Raw genomic sequence first — 17,899 nt, 5'->3', positions numbered from 1 at the left:
TATTTACTGAATGAACTAGGAAGGCATACTAAGAACCTGGACATCACTTAGGAGATGGCAGTATGAGTGAGAAACTATAAGAACCTAGACTAGTGCTGTCCAAGAGAACTTTCTGTGATGATGGAAATGCCTTGTAATATGATGGTCAGTAGACACATGGGGCTACTGAGCTCTTGAGATGTAACTATTTCCATTGAGGAACTGAATTTAATTTTAATTAATTTTAATTTAAATAACCACATGAGCCTATCATAGCCCAGACCCATACTAAGATTGGGACAGCATAAATGGAGAGGAAGTATCCCCCAGTGGATTTCTTGTTTTGAAATATCTAAATTTCCAAGCTTTATGGAAGTAATATTTCTTTTTATACATTTTTATTCATCACTATACCACTTAGGGTTTCTTAACATGCTGTAATTCCAAATAAAAATTGGATACTCCAGGCCCTGAATGATAATAACAGTTATCATTTCTTAAGTAATTGCTATATGACTAGAGTGGCAGTAGAGGGTGGTGTTTGAGAACACAGGCTCTGGAGCGAGATGGCCTGGGTTTGAAAGTTGGCTCTGATTATACAAACTCCCTGTTTTCCTTCTCTGTAAAATGATAGTACCTACGTCATGACATTGTTATAAGGATTAAATTGTTTGACCTATAAAAAGCCTAACACATAACTGCTTAATTCATATGAGCTATTTTTGTGTTTTACATACATTATCTCATTAATCCCCTCAATAACTCTCCAAAGGAGGTGTTATCATTCCCATTTTGCAGGTGAGGAAACATGGTCAATGAGGATAATTGTAAATAATCCACTGTTATACTGATAATAAGCACTATGGCCAGGGATCAAGCCCAGGCTTATCTAAATCCAAAGCCCTGAACTAAAACAAATGGACAACAGATATGAAATTACAGTTTTCTTGGACATCAGGCAGCACAGAACAGTAATCCATGGAAAAGGATAAACAAACCCTATAAGTGCCCCAGCTTACCCCTTGGAGAGAGTTTCCAGGCTGCAGTGTAGGAAGGGGAAAGATAGGAGAAGCCTGGCAGTATCTCTGATTTGAGTTGATAAATCTGGCAGTCCAGGGAGGCCAAGAAAGCTAGATCTTGCAGGACAGAGTACCAGAAAGTAGAGAACTTCACATATACAAAGAGAGAGAGAGGGAGAAGAGAGAGAGACAGAAAGACAGACAGAGGCAAAGAGAGATAGAGACAGAGAAAGAGAGCTCTGAAGATCTGTGCAAGCTCTTCATGAAATCTTCAACTGATTATTGATACTTCTGAGGAAACCTGAAACTGGGAGGATAAATGCTCTAAAGGAGCACAGGGATCATTACCAGGACTCAGAAAGAGCCAAGAATAGTTTGTTTCCACAGTCTTGCCCATCATGGGGCATCAGCTAGAGTGGTTAGAAAGATACTGCATCAGTAGTAAGACCTAACGTCTCCTCTAGTCCTACCTAACAAGGTTTACATGTAATCTTTGAAAAGAGCAAACTGTTTCCACATAACTGCATCTCGTAACAAAGCTCACGTTTACAGGACTACAGATATTACTATTAGCATCTAAAAAGGTAAAATTAACAATGTCTGGCATCCAATCAAAAATTACCAGGCATGAATGGATCATAGATCTAAATGCAACCTAGATGACCTTGGGTACGATGATACCTTTTGAGATACATCAAAGACACAATCCATGAAAGAAATAATTGATAGCTAGACTTTATTAAAATTTAAAACTTCTGCTCTGTGAAAGACATTACCAAGAAAATTAGAAGAAAAGCCACAGAGTGGGAGAAAATATTTGCAAAAGACACATCTGATAAAGGACTGTTATCCAAAGTATACAAAGAACTCTTAACAATAAGAAAAACCCAACTATAAAATGGGTCAAAGATTTCAACAGACACCTCATCAAAGAAGATACACAGATGGCAAATAAGCATATGAGACGATGCTCCATATCATATGTCATCAAGGAAATGTAAATTACAGCAACAATGAGATACCACCACAAACCTATTAGGATGGCCAAAATCTGAAACACCAACAACACCAAATGATGGTGAGGATGTGGAGCAGCAGGAACTCTCACTCACTGCTGGTGAGAATGCCACGTGGTACAGCCACTTTGGAAGACAGTTTGGTAGTCTTTCACACAACTAAACATACTCTCATGGTATGATCAAGGAATCACCCTCCTTGGTATTTACCCAAAGGAGTTAAAAACTTATATCTACACAAAACCCTGCACATGGATGTTTAGAGCAGCTTTAATCATAATCACCAAACCTTGGAAGCAACCAAGATGTCCTTCAATAGGTGAATGAATAAATGAACTGTGGTACATCCAGACAATGCAATACTATTCAGCATTAAAAAGTAATGAGCTATCAAGCCATTAAGGAATCTTAAATGCATATTATTAAGTGAAAAAAGCCAATCTAAGAGGGCTACACACTGTATGATTCCAACTATGTCACATTCTGGATAAGGCGAAACTATGGATAAGGCAAAACACTCTGGATAAGGCAAAACAGTAAAAAGATCAGTGGTTGCTGGGGGTGGGAGGTAGGGAAGGGAAAGAGATGAATAGGCAGAGCACGGAGGATTTTCAGAGCAGTGAAAATACTGTGTGATATTATAATGGTAGATACATGTCATTATATATTGGCCAAAGCTATAGAATGAACACCAAGAGTGAACCCTTAGGTAAACTATGGACTTTGGGTGATGATAATTGTCAATGTAGGTTTATCCTTGGTGAAAAACTGCACCATTCTATTGAGTGATGTTGATTATGTGGAGGCTATGCACTTGTGGGGGGCAGGGTTATATGAGAAATCTCTGTACCTTTCTCCCAATTTTATTGTAAACCTAAGCTGCTCTAAAAAAATAAATAAATATTTATTAAAAAAAATTACTAGGCATGCAAAGAAGCAGAAATGTATAATCCATAATGAGGAAGAAAATTAATTGACAGAGACAGACCCAGAAATGACACAGATGGTAGACTTAATAGATGAGGACTTTAAAATCTTAAAAGCAGCCAAAGGGAAAAAGAGACATATTATATACAAAAGAACAAAGACAATAACTAGAGCATACTTCTCATTGGAAACAATGCAAGTGAGACATTGGGGCAACATCTCTAAAGTATTAAAAGAAAAAAGTATCGATCTAGAATTCTATACTTAGCAAAAATATTGTTCAAAATTTAAAGTGAAATAAAGTCTTTCGAGCGCAGCCTCATTGCCTCCAAGTTAGTAAATGTCCAATAGCTTTTGTTTTGTTTTTATTAAATTTTTATTGGAGTATAGTTGATTTACAATGTTGTGTTAGTTTCAGATGTACAGCAAGGTGAATCGTTTATACATATACATATATCCACTCTTTTTTTTTTGGATTCTTTTCCCATATAGGCCATTACAGAGCACTGAGTAGAGTTCCCTGTGCTATACAGTAGGTCCTTATTAGTTATTTATTTTATATATAGTAGCGTGTATATGTCAATCCCAATCTCCCAATTTATCCCTTCCCCACCTTATCCCGTGGTAACCATAAATTTGTTTTCTACATCCGTGACTCTACTTCTGTTTTGTAAATAAGTTCATTTGTACTCATTTTTTTAAGATTCCACATATAAGTGATATCTTATGATATTTGTCTTTCTGTGTCTGACTAACTTCACTCAGTATGACAATCTCTAGGTCCATCCATGTGGCTGCAAATGGCATTATTTCATTCTTTTTTATGGCTGAGTAATATTCCATTGTATATATGTACCACATCTTCTTTATCCATTCCTCTGTTGATGGACATTTAGGTTGCTTCCATGTCCTGGCTATTGTAAACAGTGCTGCAGTGAACATTGGGGTGCATGTATCTTTTCCAATTATGGTTTTCTCTGAGTATATGCCCAGGAGTGCGATTGCTAGGTCATATGATAGTTCTATTTTTAGTTTTTTAAGGAACCTCCATACTGTTCTCCATAGTGGCTGTACCAATTTACATTCCCACCAACAGTGCAAGAGGGTCCCCTTTTCTCCACACCCTCTCCAGTATTTATTGTTTGTAGATTTTTTGATGATGGCCATTCTGACCGATGTCCGGTGATACCTCATTGCAGTTTTGATTTGCGTTTCTCTAATAATTAGTGATATTGAGTATCTTTTCATGTGCTTTTTGCCCATCTGTATGTCTTCTTTGGAGAAATGTCTATTTAGATTTTCCATCCATTTTTTGATTGGGTTATTTGTTTTTTGATATTGAGCTGCATAAGCTGTTTGTATATCTTGGAGATTAATCCCTTGTCATTGCTTCATTTGCAAATATTTTCTCCCATTCTGAGGGTTGTCTTTTTGTTTTATTTATGGTTTCCTTTGTCCGACAGTTTTTCTGAACCACTTGGATGTGCATATTATAATATTCTTAGACCCTAGGTTAGAAACCATTGGCCTCCTCATGTTTGAGATCTCAGAAAAGTGGGAGGCAAATTCATCACATGGATCCCACTGTAGACAATCACAGCATGATCTGAAGGCCTGATATTTCTGGATTGAACTCCACACAGACCCTTCCTTGGTAACAGGACACGTGGGAAAGTAGTAAACTGTTAAACAGAAAATTCCTGACGGGCAAAATGTTAATATGCTGCATGTACAGGTTATACATACTAGAGGATCTGTTTTGAATACAAATCCACTACATAATGATTAAATTAAAATAATAATTAATAGCTATAATTTATTAAGCTTGTACTATCATATTCATGAATCTAACATGGGATTATTGTAAAACCTACCATGTTATGTACCTTTTAACATATACAACACTAAAAAAAAACACTGCCAATTAAATAGCACTACGCTTCCTTATTACTTATAATTTTATTTGAAAGTTCTTTTTAGACTCATCTCAACATGGATGCAACTTGCATCATTCCTATACAAACACAAAATGGAATATATAGACAAGATAAATTGCCTGAAGTATCACTTAATGTGTTTACATTAAGTATTCAACTCTTCTAATCCTTTTTTGACTCAGAGTAGATATGTCCATTTTTCCTTCCCATACAGGATCATCCTCTGTGCCATCAAATACATTAATGATACAGCATTTCTTGAAAGAGTGGTGTACTGTTGTCTGTGGGGATATTCTTCCAAGCCACTGATACCCATTCTGTAATTTTGATGCTGAAGCATCTTTTACCAAAAGGTGTCAATGGAAGGTTTTCAAATGGCAACCAGGACTTATATTCACTCTTTGAATGCTCCTGGAATAACAACCAAGTTCATAGCTTTATGGGCAACAACAACTCAGCAGCCATTTGGCTGAGATCTACTGTAATATTCCATTGATTGTGGGACATACCCCAAATTTGGAGAAGTTAAAATGTGAAAGAGTGTTCTGAGAGCCAATGAAATACAGTGTGTTCCAGGCACTTTCATTCATCACTCAATTGATATTTATTACACTCCTGTGATATAACAGACACTAAGTGAGGCACTGAATTACAGCAAAAAATAAATGATAGAATGTCCCCAGAGTCAAGAAACGCCAGTCTCTTTTAACTCCCAAAACAACCCAGCAAAGTTGACATATACATACTCATTTTACTAGTAAGGAAACCAGTGGTGGAGCTTGGATAGCAAACTAGGTCTTTCTTACTCCTAAATCTACATGCATTCCATTAAAAAAAATTAAAATAACTCAATCCAGAATTGACTGACCTACACAGACAGCCATTTCTGCATAAAGGTATTCACCAATTCTTTGAAAAAGGAACTGAAAATAAGTATTTCTCAAAAGTCCACTGCATCATAGTTGTTATATAAAATTATCCTTACACTGGCTGTATTCAGTTCTTGTTCCAGACCATGGGGATGGAAATTCTCAACAAACCGTTTTAAAGTCATCAGAGAACATCTTGGATATTATTGCAGATAGAAAATATAACCTGCATAGCTATGGTATAGAGTAGCCATTAAGAGCACAGACTCTAAAACTAGGATTCCTAGGTCAAAATCTTGGCTGTACTACTTACCAGATATGTGACCCTGGGCAGGTTATCTTCATACTTCAGTTTCCTCTTCTGAAAAGCGGAGGTATTGACAATCATATTTCCCTCATAAGCTGTATTAAAGGTTAAATGAGTTAATATGCATAAAGCACTCAGAACAATACATGTAGTCAGCATAACATAAGCATTAGCCAAAATACTATTATATCCAGATTGGTATATGTCTATACCTAGATTGGTGTATTATATCCAGATTGGCATAATGTTATACCTAAATTGCTGTCTCACCAAGATCCTCGTGCTCAGAAAGAGTGATTGAATAAATAAGTAAGTGAATGAACAGAAGTTTCTTTCACAAGGGGAGTTTCTGGGTAAGGGGCAATGCATTACCCTTGCACTGGCAGAGATATACTATGTCTGCCCCCAGGCGTGCACATCAGCAGGTAAGTTCTTGAACCATGAGATCTGAAGGGATCTCAGAAATCATTCTGTCACTCACATAAAATCCAGTTCAGATTTTTAAATATCTTGCTTATAGAAGCTCAACTCTGAGTTCACTTAACCGTGAATGAATATTTTAAACATTATTTTCTAGAGTGCCTCAGATTTCTTTTAAGTGGCATCAGAGGAATAACTTTCAATTAATACTGAATATGTAGAATGGAACTGCTTAAGATCAATTACCACTTTTTTCCTACTTTATTATTTTTTTAACATCTTTATTGGAGTATAATTGCTTTACAATGGTGTGTTAGTTTCTGCTTTATAACAAAGTGAATCAGTTATACATATACATATGTTCCCATATCTCTTCCCTCTTGCATCTCCCTCCCTCCCACCCTCCCTATCCCACCCCTCTAGGTGGTCACAAAGCACGGAGCTGATCTCCCTGTGCTATGCGGTTGCTTCCCGCTAGCTATCTATTTTACGCTTGGTAGTGTATATATGTCCATGCCACTCTCTCACTTTGTCACAGCTTAATGGAGTGACTGCTTTGCTTTGACAGCTACAACTTACTATGCAAGTGGGGAACCCCTACAGGGTGAGAATGGGAGAAGCGGGTGACATATACTACTTATACAATACAGTAGGTACTTTAGAGTCTTCTCATTTTCCTGAGGCTTTGTTTGAAAGCTTCTGCCGCTGCTCCATTTTTACTCACGTTGCTAAGAACAGTGATTTAAGCGTTATGAATTTGTTTTGCAATGAACTGAGACATGATTGTTGCAGTTTTTAGAAATGTTTAAAGAAGAAACCTCTTGGCTGCAGTCAGGGCACTAAAGGAAGCTGTGCTCTTTGGAGCTGCCCTAAGGAGCTGGCAAACAAATGGCCAAGCGGAATGTATGTTATAACCTGAAAGAGTAGAGGAGAATGGAAAATGAAACTTGCTGCTGGAGCATCAAAGGTATAGTCAGAAAACCTGAGTCCTAATCTGGAACATGGGTATTCACAGTTGGTTTTGCCTACCCAGCAGCCATCCTTAATTTCCCTTAGAGTCCCTCATCTCTCGTTCTCAGCTTGTGGATTTCCAGTAGGACTGATCATGCCCATCCCTAGAATGACCACATAATTTATCCTTCAAACTGGGGCATTTTTTGTTTGTTTGTTTTTTATAGTGGTATTTTTAAAAATATCTTTATTGGAGTATAATTGCTTTACAATGGTGTGTTACTGCTTTATAACAAAGTGAATCAGTTATACATATACATGTATCCCCATATACCCTCCCTCTTGCGTCTCCCTCCCACCCTCCCTAACCCACCCCTCTAGGTGGTCACAGAGCACCGAGCTGATCTCCCTGTGCTATGCAGTTGCTTCCCACTAGCTATCTATTTTACATTTGGTAGTATTTATAACTCCATGTCACTGTGTCACTTCGTTCCAACTTACCCTTCCCCCTCCCCGTGTCCTCAAGTCCATTCTCTACATCTGCGTCTTTATTCCTGTCCTGCCCCTAGGTTCTTCAGAACCTTTTTTTTTTTTTTTTTAGATTCCATATATATGTGTTAGCGTATGGTATTTGTTTTTCTCTTTCTGACTTACTTCATCCTGTATGACAGACTCTAGGTCCATCCACCTCACTACAAATAACTCAATTTCGTTTCTTTTTATGGCTGAGTAATATTCCATTGTATATATGTGCCACATCTTCTTTATCCATTCATCTGTCGACGGACACTTAGGTTGTTTCCATGTCCTGGCTATTATAAATAGAGCTGCACTGAACATTGTGGTACATGACTCTTTTTGAATTATGGTTTTCTCAGGGTATATGCGCAGTAGTGGGATTGCTGGGTTGTATGGTAGTTCTATTTTCATTTTTTTAAGGAACCTCCATACTGTTCTCCATAGTGGCTGTATCAATTTACATTCCCACCAACAGTGCAGGAGGGTTCCCTTTTCTCCACACTCGCTCCAGCATTTATTGTTTCTAGATTTTTTGATGATGGCCATTCTGACTGCTGTGAGATGATACCTCATTGTAGTTTTGATTTGCATTTCTCTAATGATTAGTGATGTTGAGCATCCTTTCATGTGTTTGTTGGCAATCTGTATATCTTCTTTGTAGAAATGTCTATTTAGGTCTTCTGCCCATTTTTGGATTGGGTTGTTTGTTTGTTTTTTTGATATTGAGTTGCATGAGCTGCTTGTAAATTTTGGAGGTTAATCCTTTGTCAGTTGCTTCATTTGCAAATATTTTCTCCCATTCTGAGGGTTGTCTTTTCGTCTTGTTTATGGTTTCCTTTGCTGTGCAAAAGCTTTTAAGTTTCATTAGGTCCCATTTGCTTATTTTTGTTTTTATTTTCATTTCTCTAGGAGGTGGGTCAAAAAGGATCTTGACAAAAAGGTTTTGTGTCATAGAGTATTCTGCCTGTGTTTTAGAGTTTTATAGTGTCTGGCCTTACATTTAGGTCTTTAATCCATTTTGAGTTTCTTTTTGTGCATGGTGTTAGGGTGTGTTCTAATTTCATTCTTTTACATGTAGCTGTCCAGTTTTCCCAGCACCACTTATTGAAGAGGCTGTCTTTTCTCCATTGTATATTCTTGCCTCCTTTATCAAAAATAAGGTGACCATATGTGCATGGGTTTATCTCTGGGCTTTCTATCCTGTTCCATTGATCTATATTTCTGTTTTTGTGCCAGTACTGTACTGTCTTGATTACTGTAGCTTTGTAGTATAGTCTGAATTCAGGGAGCCTGATTCCTCCAGCTCCGTTTTTCTTTCTCAAGATTGCTTGGGCTATTCGGGGTCTTTTGTGTTTCCATACAAATTGTGAAATTTTTGGTTCTAGTTCTGTGAAAAATGCCATTGGTAGTTTGATAGGGCTTGCATTGAATCTGTAGATTGCTTTGGGTAGTAGAGTCATTTTCACAATGTTGATTCTTCCAATCCAAGAACATGGTATATCTCTCCATCTGTTTGTATCATCTTCAATTTCTTTCATCAGTGTCTTATAGTTTTCTGCATACAGATCTTTGTCTCCTTAGGTAAGTTTATTCCTAGGTATTTTATTCTTTTTGTTGCAATGGTAAATGGGAGTGTGTCCTTAATTTCTCTTTCAGATTTTTCATCATTAGTTTACAGGAATGCAAGAGATTTCTGTGCATTAATTTTGTATCGTGCTACTTTACCAAATTCGTTGATTAGCTCTAGTAGTTTTCTGGTAGCATAATCTTTAGGATTCTCTATGTATAGATTCATGTCATCTGCAGTGACAGCTTTACTTCTTCTTTTCCGATTTGGATTCCTTTTATTTCTTTTTCTTCTCTGATTGCTGTAGCTAAAACTTCCAAAACTATGTTGAATAATAGTGGTGAGAGTGGACAACCTTGTCTTGTTCCTGATCTTAGAGGAAATGGTTTCAGTTTTTCACCACTGAGAACCATGTTGGCTGTGGGTTTGTCATATATGGCCTTTATTATGTTGAGGTAAGTAAGTTCCCTCTATGCCTACTTTCTGGAGGGTTTTTATCATAAATGGGTGTTGAATTTTGTTGAAAGCTTTTTCTGCATCTATTGAGATGATCATACGGGTTTTATCCTTCAATTTGTTAATATGGTTTATCACATTGACTGATTTGTGTATACTGCAGAATCCTTGCATTCCTGGGATAAACCCCATTTGATCATGGTGTATGATCCTTTTAATGTGCTGTTGGATTCTGTTTGCTAGTATTTTGTTGAGGATTTTTGCATCTATGTTCATCAGTGATATTGGCCTGTAGTTTTCTTTCTTTGTGACATCTTTTTCTGGTTTTGGTATCAGGGTGATGGTGGCCTCGTAGAATGAGTTTGGGAGTGTTCTTCCCTCTGCTATATTTTGGAAGAGTTTGAGAAGGATAAGTGTTAGCTCTTCTCTAAATGTTTGATAGAATTCACCCGTGAAGCCATCTGGTCCTGGACTTTTGTTTGTTGGAAGATTTTTAATCAGAGTCTCAATTTCAGTGCTTGTGATTGGTCTGTTTATATTTTCTATTTCTTCCTGGTTCAGTCTCGGAAGGTTGTGCTTTTCTAAGAATTTGTCCATTTCTTCCAGGTTGTCCATTTTATTGGCATATAGTTGCTTGTAGTAATCTCTCATGATCCTTCGTATTTCTGCAGTGTCACAAACTGGGGCATTTTTGAGACTAAATTTTTTAAGATGACAACTATATAATTTTTGAAATATTTATTTACTGACCAACAAATTGGTTTTCTTCAATTGGTGGACCTATAAAATTGTCCTATTCAAAAACTGTTTTCAAAAGTAAATACTTTATTTTTTAATTTTTATTGAAGTATAGTTGATTTACAATGTTGTGTTAGTTTCTGGTGTACAACAAAGTGAATCAGTTTATACACACAAATATATCCACTCTTTTTTAGATTCTTTTCCCATATAGGTCATTATAGAGTATTGAGTAGAATTCCCTGTGCTACACAATAGGCCCTTATTAGTTATCTATTTTATATATAGTGGTGTGTATATGTCAATCCCAATCTCCCAGTTTATCCCTCCCCCTAGAATCACAGATATAGAAATATTTTCTAAAAAGAAAATTTGTGACCATTAGGGTAAAATGGGAGAAATGTTCTTTATGTTGATTTTCTGAACATTCAAAATAACAGGCAGAATAATTATTCTTTACACATTGAATACTTCAGTTTCTTAACCATATCTGTCTCTAGTAAAATGTCAAAGTTATTTTCTAAATAATTAATGGTTTTATCATTTTTAATGTTTTCATAAAATTGCCTGCCCTATTTTTCCAAATTGCATTATATGGTTAATCAATTTGAAATTGTTGAACACTTCAGTTGACATTTGTCTGTAGATTCTGATTATTAGTGGGCAGCTAAGAAAAAAGGCATGTCCTGATATTCTGAGGGTTTTTTAAATCTGACATTAGCTTAATTATAAAAAATTGTGTTGTTCAGTTACTCAGTGTATGTACAAAAAACTGTATAAAATTTCACAAGTAAAGCTCTATTTTCATTAGTAGAATATCATAGCTTACTTGGATGCAATTTTGAATCATGTATACAATCAAACAATTCTGAGTAAAATATTTGCTCCATGGTTTCATAATTTAGTAAAAATATTGTTTTACCTTGGCACTGTGTGGCACCAAAAATTGTATTTGTGTTTACTATGTTATGACAAATAATTTTATTTTTCATGTTGAACTTTTGAACTTAATTTACAACAAGAGTCACCATAATATCATATGATTCACCTTCATTAAAATAAATTTCCAAATTTATTTAGTTTCCAATAATTTGGGTGAAAAATTCAAACCATTATAGAAATTAACTAATTTTCTATTTGAACCATCTCAGGACATGGATATGAAGTTAGCACCACTTAACTCTTTGCAAAGTTCTTTTATTGGAGTCAACCCATTAACAGCTGTCGTATTATTTTTTCTATTGCATGGGAAAACCTGGAAAAAAAGATGAGCAAAGTTCGTTTAGAAGAGAAGTCACTTGATCTAAATGAAGAGTCATGCTTCACAGAGTATATGCAAAAGCACCTATGGCCACAGCACACATCAATTCATCATTATTAGCCACAGTATTATTAAAACAACTACTAACATTTGAAGTAGATTCTGATACTCCAGTAGATTTGTATCTCTGGTCATCATGTAGTCAGGGAAATATTATGGCCCCCATTGTGAATGATAAATGTCAACAAATATCTTGTACAAGTTAATCTTCATCATCAACTTTCTTGAGAAATGGAAATTCATTCTCTAACTTTTCGTTAAACATTCCCTTTTTTAAGTTCATTGTTGTTAAAAGAATGTAAATATCATCATAAGACAGAAAAGTATTACCTGACAATGAGATAAATAGTTGCAGATTCCACCACACAATAACTGAAAAAACCACGGTAGCAAGATCATGCAGATTACTCTCTGTGCTATACACATGCTTGCTCCACATTATTTCACTTAAACCTCACTTATAATTTCATTGATCCCGCCAGCTGGAGGCCTGGCACAAGCCACAGCACTTCTGTCTGGTACCTATAAACCACTTGACCAGCAGGAACAGCAGCATGGAATACTTACCCCACCACCACCCAAGACAAAAAAGTTAGCAAGCCCTGGCAGCTCCTCTGCAAGCATCTTGCTTGCAGTCCTTGATGGGGTGTTAGTTATTTTATGTCAGAGAAGGCTCAGGACTAGAGAATCATCATGACTGGGTGCCTTTTAAGTTTAGCCATGGGCTAAAGTCAAAAGTCTGTTCACTATATATGCTTCTCTCACACAACTAGAGGAGTCCATGGTAAAAAGTAGAAGTGCAAAGTGGAGGTCTACCAAACCCATTTTTGTTTATTTTAATGTCACTGTTAATAATATTTTATTAAAAATAAAGAAACAAGGGTAAAGGCTAAACCGCTTAGGAAAGCCAACAGGTATAAATCTGGGGACTATCTCTTGCAAACCAGAACACATAGAGGTGGGCACAGCTTCCAGCCTATCAGAACACTGCAACCTCTGGGTCACAGTGATTGGTTCAAAGTTGAACACATGACTCTTGTTGAACCAGTGAGAATCAGCTCCAGATGTTCTACTGGAAGTCTTAGAAAAGAGCTGCTTCCTTTCCACTAGGGTTGCTGAGCTGGATCTGTCATCTTGTCACCAGTAGAAATAACCTGCCTGAGAATAAAGCCAACACACAGAGGCAGAGCCACCTGACTCCTGATGATGTCAGTTGAGCAGCGGGTCCAGCTCTGCCCAAAAATAGATGAGACTTAGTCCTAGCTTTCATGAAGCTAATTATATTCTTAGGAAAACAAGTCAAACCAGGAGGCCATTCACAATTTAAGTTGATCATTTTGCACTAAAGGTCATTAGCTTTTTATGATAAAATAATAACCCAGGCGAGGTATTTAGCAGCATCAGAGATCACCATGGGCTACATTGGTGGGAAAAGGCTGCACGGAGAAGGTTAAAACCTGAACCAGACTTTGAAGAGTGAGAAGCAAGAAGAGAGGACAGAGAACAGCCTGAGCAAAGTTCAAGGCAGGAATGAAAATGGCATTTGTGAAGCCATCTTGCTATTCACACAGTGCCTTTCATAATGCAGCTATAACTCAAGGCCCACTTTAAAGGCTTGAATAGTTGAAAGGGCCAAATAGATGGTCAACAAGTATCAAATATCTACCTAGCGCCTATTAAGCCCAAGCAACTCTACTGGTGCCATGTAGAAAAGAAGAATGAAGCAAGATCCTTAGTTTTCAGGGAACTTAAAGAATTATTGATATAATCTATAAATGTTAAAAAAATTAATTCAGAATCATGTAATACTTCGCACATCCAAACATGAATAGGTGCAATGCTGTAAAGAAGTGCAGCTTATCCATTCTGCCCATTCAGAGTCTTGAATATAAATGATAGGCAGGTCACTCTAATTCCTATCCTTTCCTTTAAACATCCTGGCATGGCTCTTTTTCAATATTTACATTCTGAAGAACAATGAAGACAGTAATTGAGTAAAAGTAAACTCATCAATGAAATGATCATTACACACAGTTTACTACATAGTTTTCTTGAGCTTATTTATATACAACTAAATGAAATATTATATTATATTATATTATAAATGAGATTTGCCATTATATTATAATATATTATGATTATATTATAAATGAACTCAAAATAGAAATATTTAACTATGGTGCAATTCTGGCTTTAACTACAATTCTCCTTATTAGGGAACTATTTCCTTAGGGAAAAAAATGTCCCTGTCCTGATCCAATTGTTTGTGTTCCTTGTTCAACATTTTTCAAGGACCTTCCTTTAATTCCCATGTTTACTCATATGTCAGGCTACACTGGAAGGATGGCTACATTGCACGGCATTTCACCAGCTGATTGAGAGGAATTCTCTGTTTCTCTCTCGGCCATTGCTCACAGGCTTCAGCATCCATATTTCTAAGCTGCAGCTATTATTACCACTGATTTGATACCACATAGATCCATGTAATGGTGGAAATAAAGGAGGCTCATATTTGTCCAATTATACTCTGCAACATCTCCTGCTGCAGCGGCCACTTTCTCCCCATTGTGACATCAAAGATCGGGTCAAAAATGGGTTTTCGTAAAAAAAAAAAATATATATATATATATATATATATATATATATATACACACATATAAATTCTAATATATATGTATATATATACACATATATATGTTCTAAACTGTTCTCAAAATCTCAAAAGGCTTCCACTATTTTGGAGGGAAAAGAAAAACAAACTATTGTTATTTACTGGGTTATTCTAGCAAATATTCCCCACCATCTACAAGTATCAGAGTTTTACTTTCTACCAATTTACTGTTCAGTTATTAGGGCAATACTGGCACTCGTTAGGGTGATATTGGACTTCCAATAATAAGTACCACGTCAGTGGTGCCAACAAGAAATGCCATAGACGTCTACAAAAAGAGAAATCTTACTTCAGGGGTAACCATCCATTCATTTACTCATCTATCAATTCAGGGAATATTTATCGATAACCTGCCACACGCCAGGCACAGAGCTAGGCACGGTGACAAGCCAGAGACATGACTTCTGTCATCATGGAGCTTGTAGTTTAGGTAGAGATATGTACAGGAAACAGTCACACAAATAGAGAGATCATTCAAAGTGTTATAAGTGCTGTGCAAAGTGCTATGAGAAAGGGCAACCAGTATGGGGAAGGGTTTAATTTAGATTTGGAGAGAAGTTAGGACTTGATTGAGCTATAGGCAATAATCAAGATTTATCATGATCAAAGGAGTCTGAACTAAAAACTAGGTTACCTGAATATTGGGGCCCTGTAAGAGGGTGTCGGACAACCAAAGACAATTATGACGACTTCTAGGTCCCAACAGGTGGTGACCCCTAGCAGGTCACAGGACTAGGGTGTCACAGATGAAGCCCTTCCAGAAGCTGGTGGCTCATCCCCTCTCTGACATAGGTTTGCTATTCAACTTCTGCTCAGATTCACTCCCACCTGTGAAGTCCCCCAAACTATGATGGTGGTAAATCTCATTAGTCGTTTTAATAACAGTCTTTGGGATACAAGTAGTCCCATCCAGGGTTCTTGTCGACTAGCACAGCAGTGGGTAAGAATTAGGGAAGTCTTGGAGTGAGCCTCGGTTGGTCGGTCACTGAGTAATGACCCCAGTGTTCTTGCACCTGTTGCTGAGCCTGGGGGAGAGAACTAGTCAAGGTTGGCATTTTCTCAGCTCAGGAACAGCAAAGAGTAAAAGAGTAAAGGGGAAATGAGCATCCAGGGCATAATTCTAAACTATCCTCTCAGCACCCCTCCTCTCAATTAAACCAAAGGCAGAGTTTCTTTACTGCAGGATTTCTCCATGTCTTTCTTAAAATGCCTTTGTTTATTGTGAATCTCCAGGAAAGAAGTATATTATGCAATATTTTCTAATCTCTTATGACTAATGTGATAGATTGCAAAATTATTTGCCATGTTTCCAGTTTCCCCCCCTGAAGGAAGAATATACATCTCTACACTGATGAGCTCAAGTATGACCATATGGCTTGGTTTGGCCAGTGCAATGTGGATGGAAGTGACATGTTATCACTGCCTGTAGTCATGTCTGGGCAGAAGCCTTAAAAGCCAGCTCATAGCTCCTCTTGTGTCTTCTCTCTACCAGGACAGTCATCAATATTCCAGAAACAGTCTGCTCCAATTCCTGGGTCTTGAAGTGAAGATGACACAGAGCAAACCTTTAACCATTCCATATGGACATGTAGTATGAGCAAGAAATAATGAGCCTGGGAATTCCCTGGTGGCACAGTGGTTAAGAATCCACCTGCCAATGCAGGGGACACAGGTTCGATCCCTGGTCCAGGAAGATCCCACATGCCGTGGAGCAACTAAGCCCATGTGCCACAACTACTGAGCCCACGTGCCTAGGGCCCGTGCTCCACAACAAGAGAAGCCACTGCAATGAGAAGCCCGCACACCGCTATGAAGAGTAGCCCCCGCTCGCCTCAACTAGAGAACACCCGTGCGCAGCAACAAAGACCCAACACAGCCAAAAATAAATAAATAAAATAAATAAATTTATTTTTAAAAAAAAGAGTCTTTGCAGTGTAAGCCCCTGAGGTTCTGTAATCATTTGTAATCAAGGCATAACACACTCAAAGTGTGGTCTTCAACTCCTGTGGGTCCTCAGACGCTTTCAGTGTATCCAAGAAGTCAAAACTATTTTCATAATAATACTAAGGCATTGTTTGCCTTTTCCACCATGTTGATACTTACATTAATGATGGAAAAGTAATGGTGGGTAAAACGGCTGGTCCTTATCACAAATCAAAGCAGTAACACCAAACTGCACTAGTATTCATGGTATTCTTCACCCCTATGCACTCATAGTTTTAAACAATACAAATTTCACTTTATCACTTAATGGAACAGAAAAAAGGACTAATTTTATTAAATCTCACCCTTGAGTACACATCTTCTTAATATTCTTTGTGATGAAATGGAAAGTGGGCATAAAGCTCTTTTGCTGCATACCAAAGTACTATGCTGTGTTGTGAGGAAGGGCACTTGTAATTGTTTGAGTTGCAAGCTGAATTAGCCACTCTTTCATTTAAAAATTTCTTTTTATTTGAAAGGATGACTGACAAACTATGGTTACTCAGACTTAGTCAACTGTCAGAGATTTTTCTTGCCAATAATACACTTCAGTGACTATTAGAATTCAATTAATATTAGAACATTAATGTTAGAATTAATATTAGAATATTAGTATTCAAGTGAGTATTTGAATTTTGTTAAGCTTGTATCTGTCACTGTGATCTTGACATTTTTCTAATAAAGATTTTTTTCTGATGAGATCAGTGGTAATATTAATGAATGTGGTTTTCTGATATTGTATAATGAAATATGTCACCACTTGGAAGATCTGTATAACTCAGTGAGCCAGTATTTTCTAAATGACCAATTTTGAAATTGGAAATGCATGGGGTAAAAGACACTCAAAGTACAAGAGAGATCAATGAATTTTAATTTCAGACTTCACATTGCAACTAACCTCTTGAAAACTACCACTTGTTGAATTTTTGTGTTGCATCAGAGAAGAATATCTGCAATTATCTTAAATACTCCCCCCTTTCCAACTATATATCTGTGAGAAGCCAGGTTTTCTTCATAAATTTCAGACTAAACAACATATCACAGGAGACTGCAGAAGCAGATATGAGAATCCAGCTGTCTTCATTAAGCCAGCCATGAAAGATATTTGCAGAAATATAAATCAATTCTACTCTTCTCATTAACACTTTTGGTTTGAAAACTATAAATATTTTTCAACAGGATTTAACATGTAATGAATGAATGGGCTTATCGTTTTAAA

General features: G+C 36.9%; 1 long non-coding RNA gene across 3 annotated transcripts in view; it reads right to left on the bottom strand.

Moving 5' to 3' along the window:
• Window positions 1–5,339: 5,339 nt before the first annotated feature.
• Window positions 5,340–17,899, bottom strand: part of LOC309627513 — a 39,294-nt gene continuing 26,734 nt past the window's right edge. For 2 of the 3 annotated variants that reach the window (XR_014243774.1, XR_014243775.1), the window contains exon 4: window positions 7,815–11,960. This is a non-coding gene — a long non-coding RNA (uncharacterized lncRNA). Of the gene's footprint in view, window positions 6,150–7,814; window positions 11,961–17,899 lie in introns of those variants that run through there. The other variant, XR_014243773.1, reaches the window with a different exon arrangement.

This window comes from Balaenoptera borealis (genome assembly GCF_965194805.1).
Source record: "Balaenoptera borealis genome assembly, chromosome: 4".
NCBI classification, from domain to species: Eukaryota; Metazoa; Chordata; class Mammalia; order Artiodactyla; family Balaenopteridae; genus Balaenoptera; species Balaenoptera borealis.
Note: the sequence above shows the minus strand (reverse complement) of the source record. Positions and strands in the feature narration are given on the sequence as shown.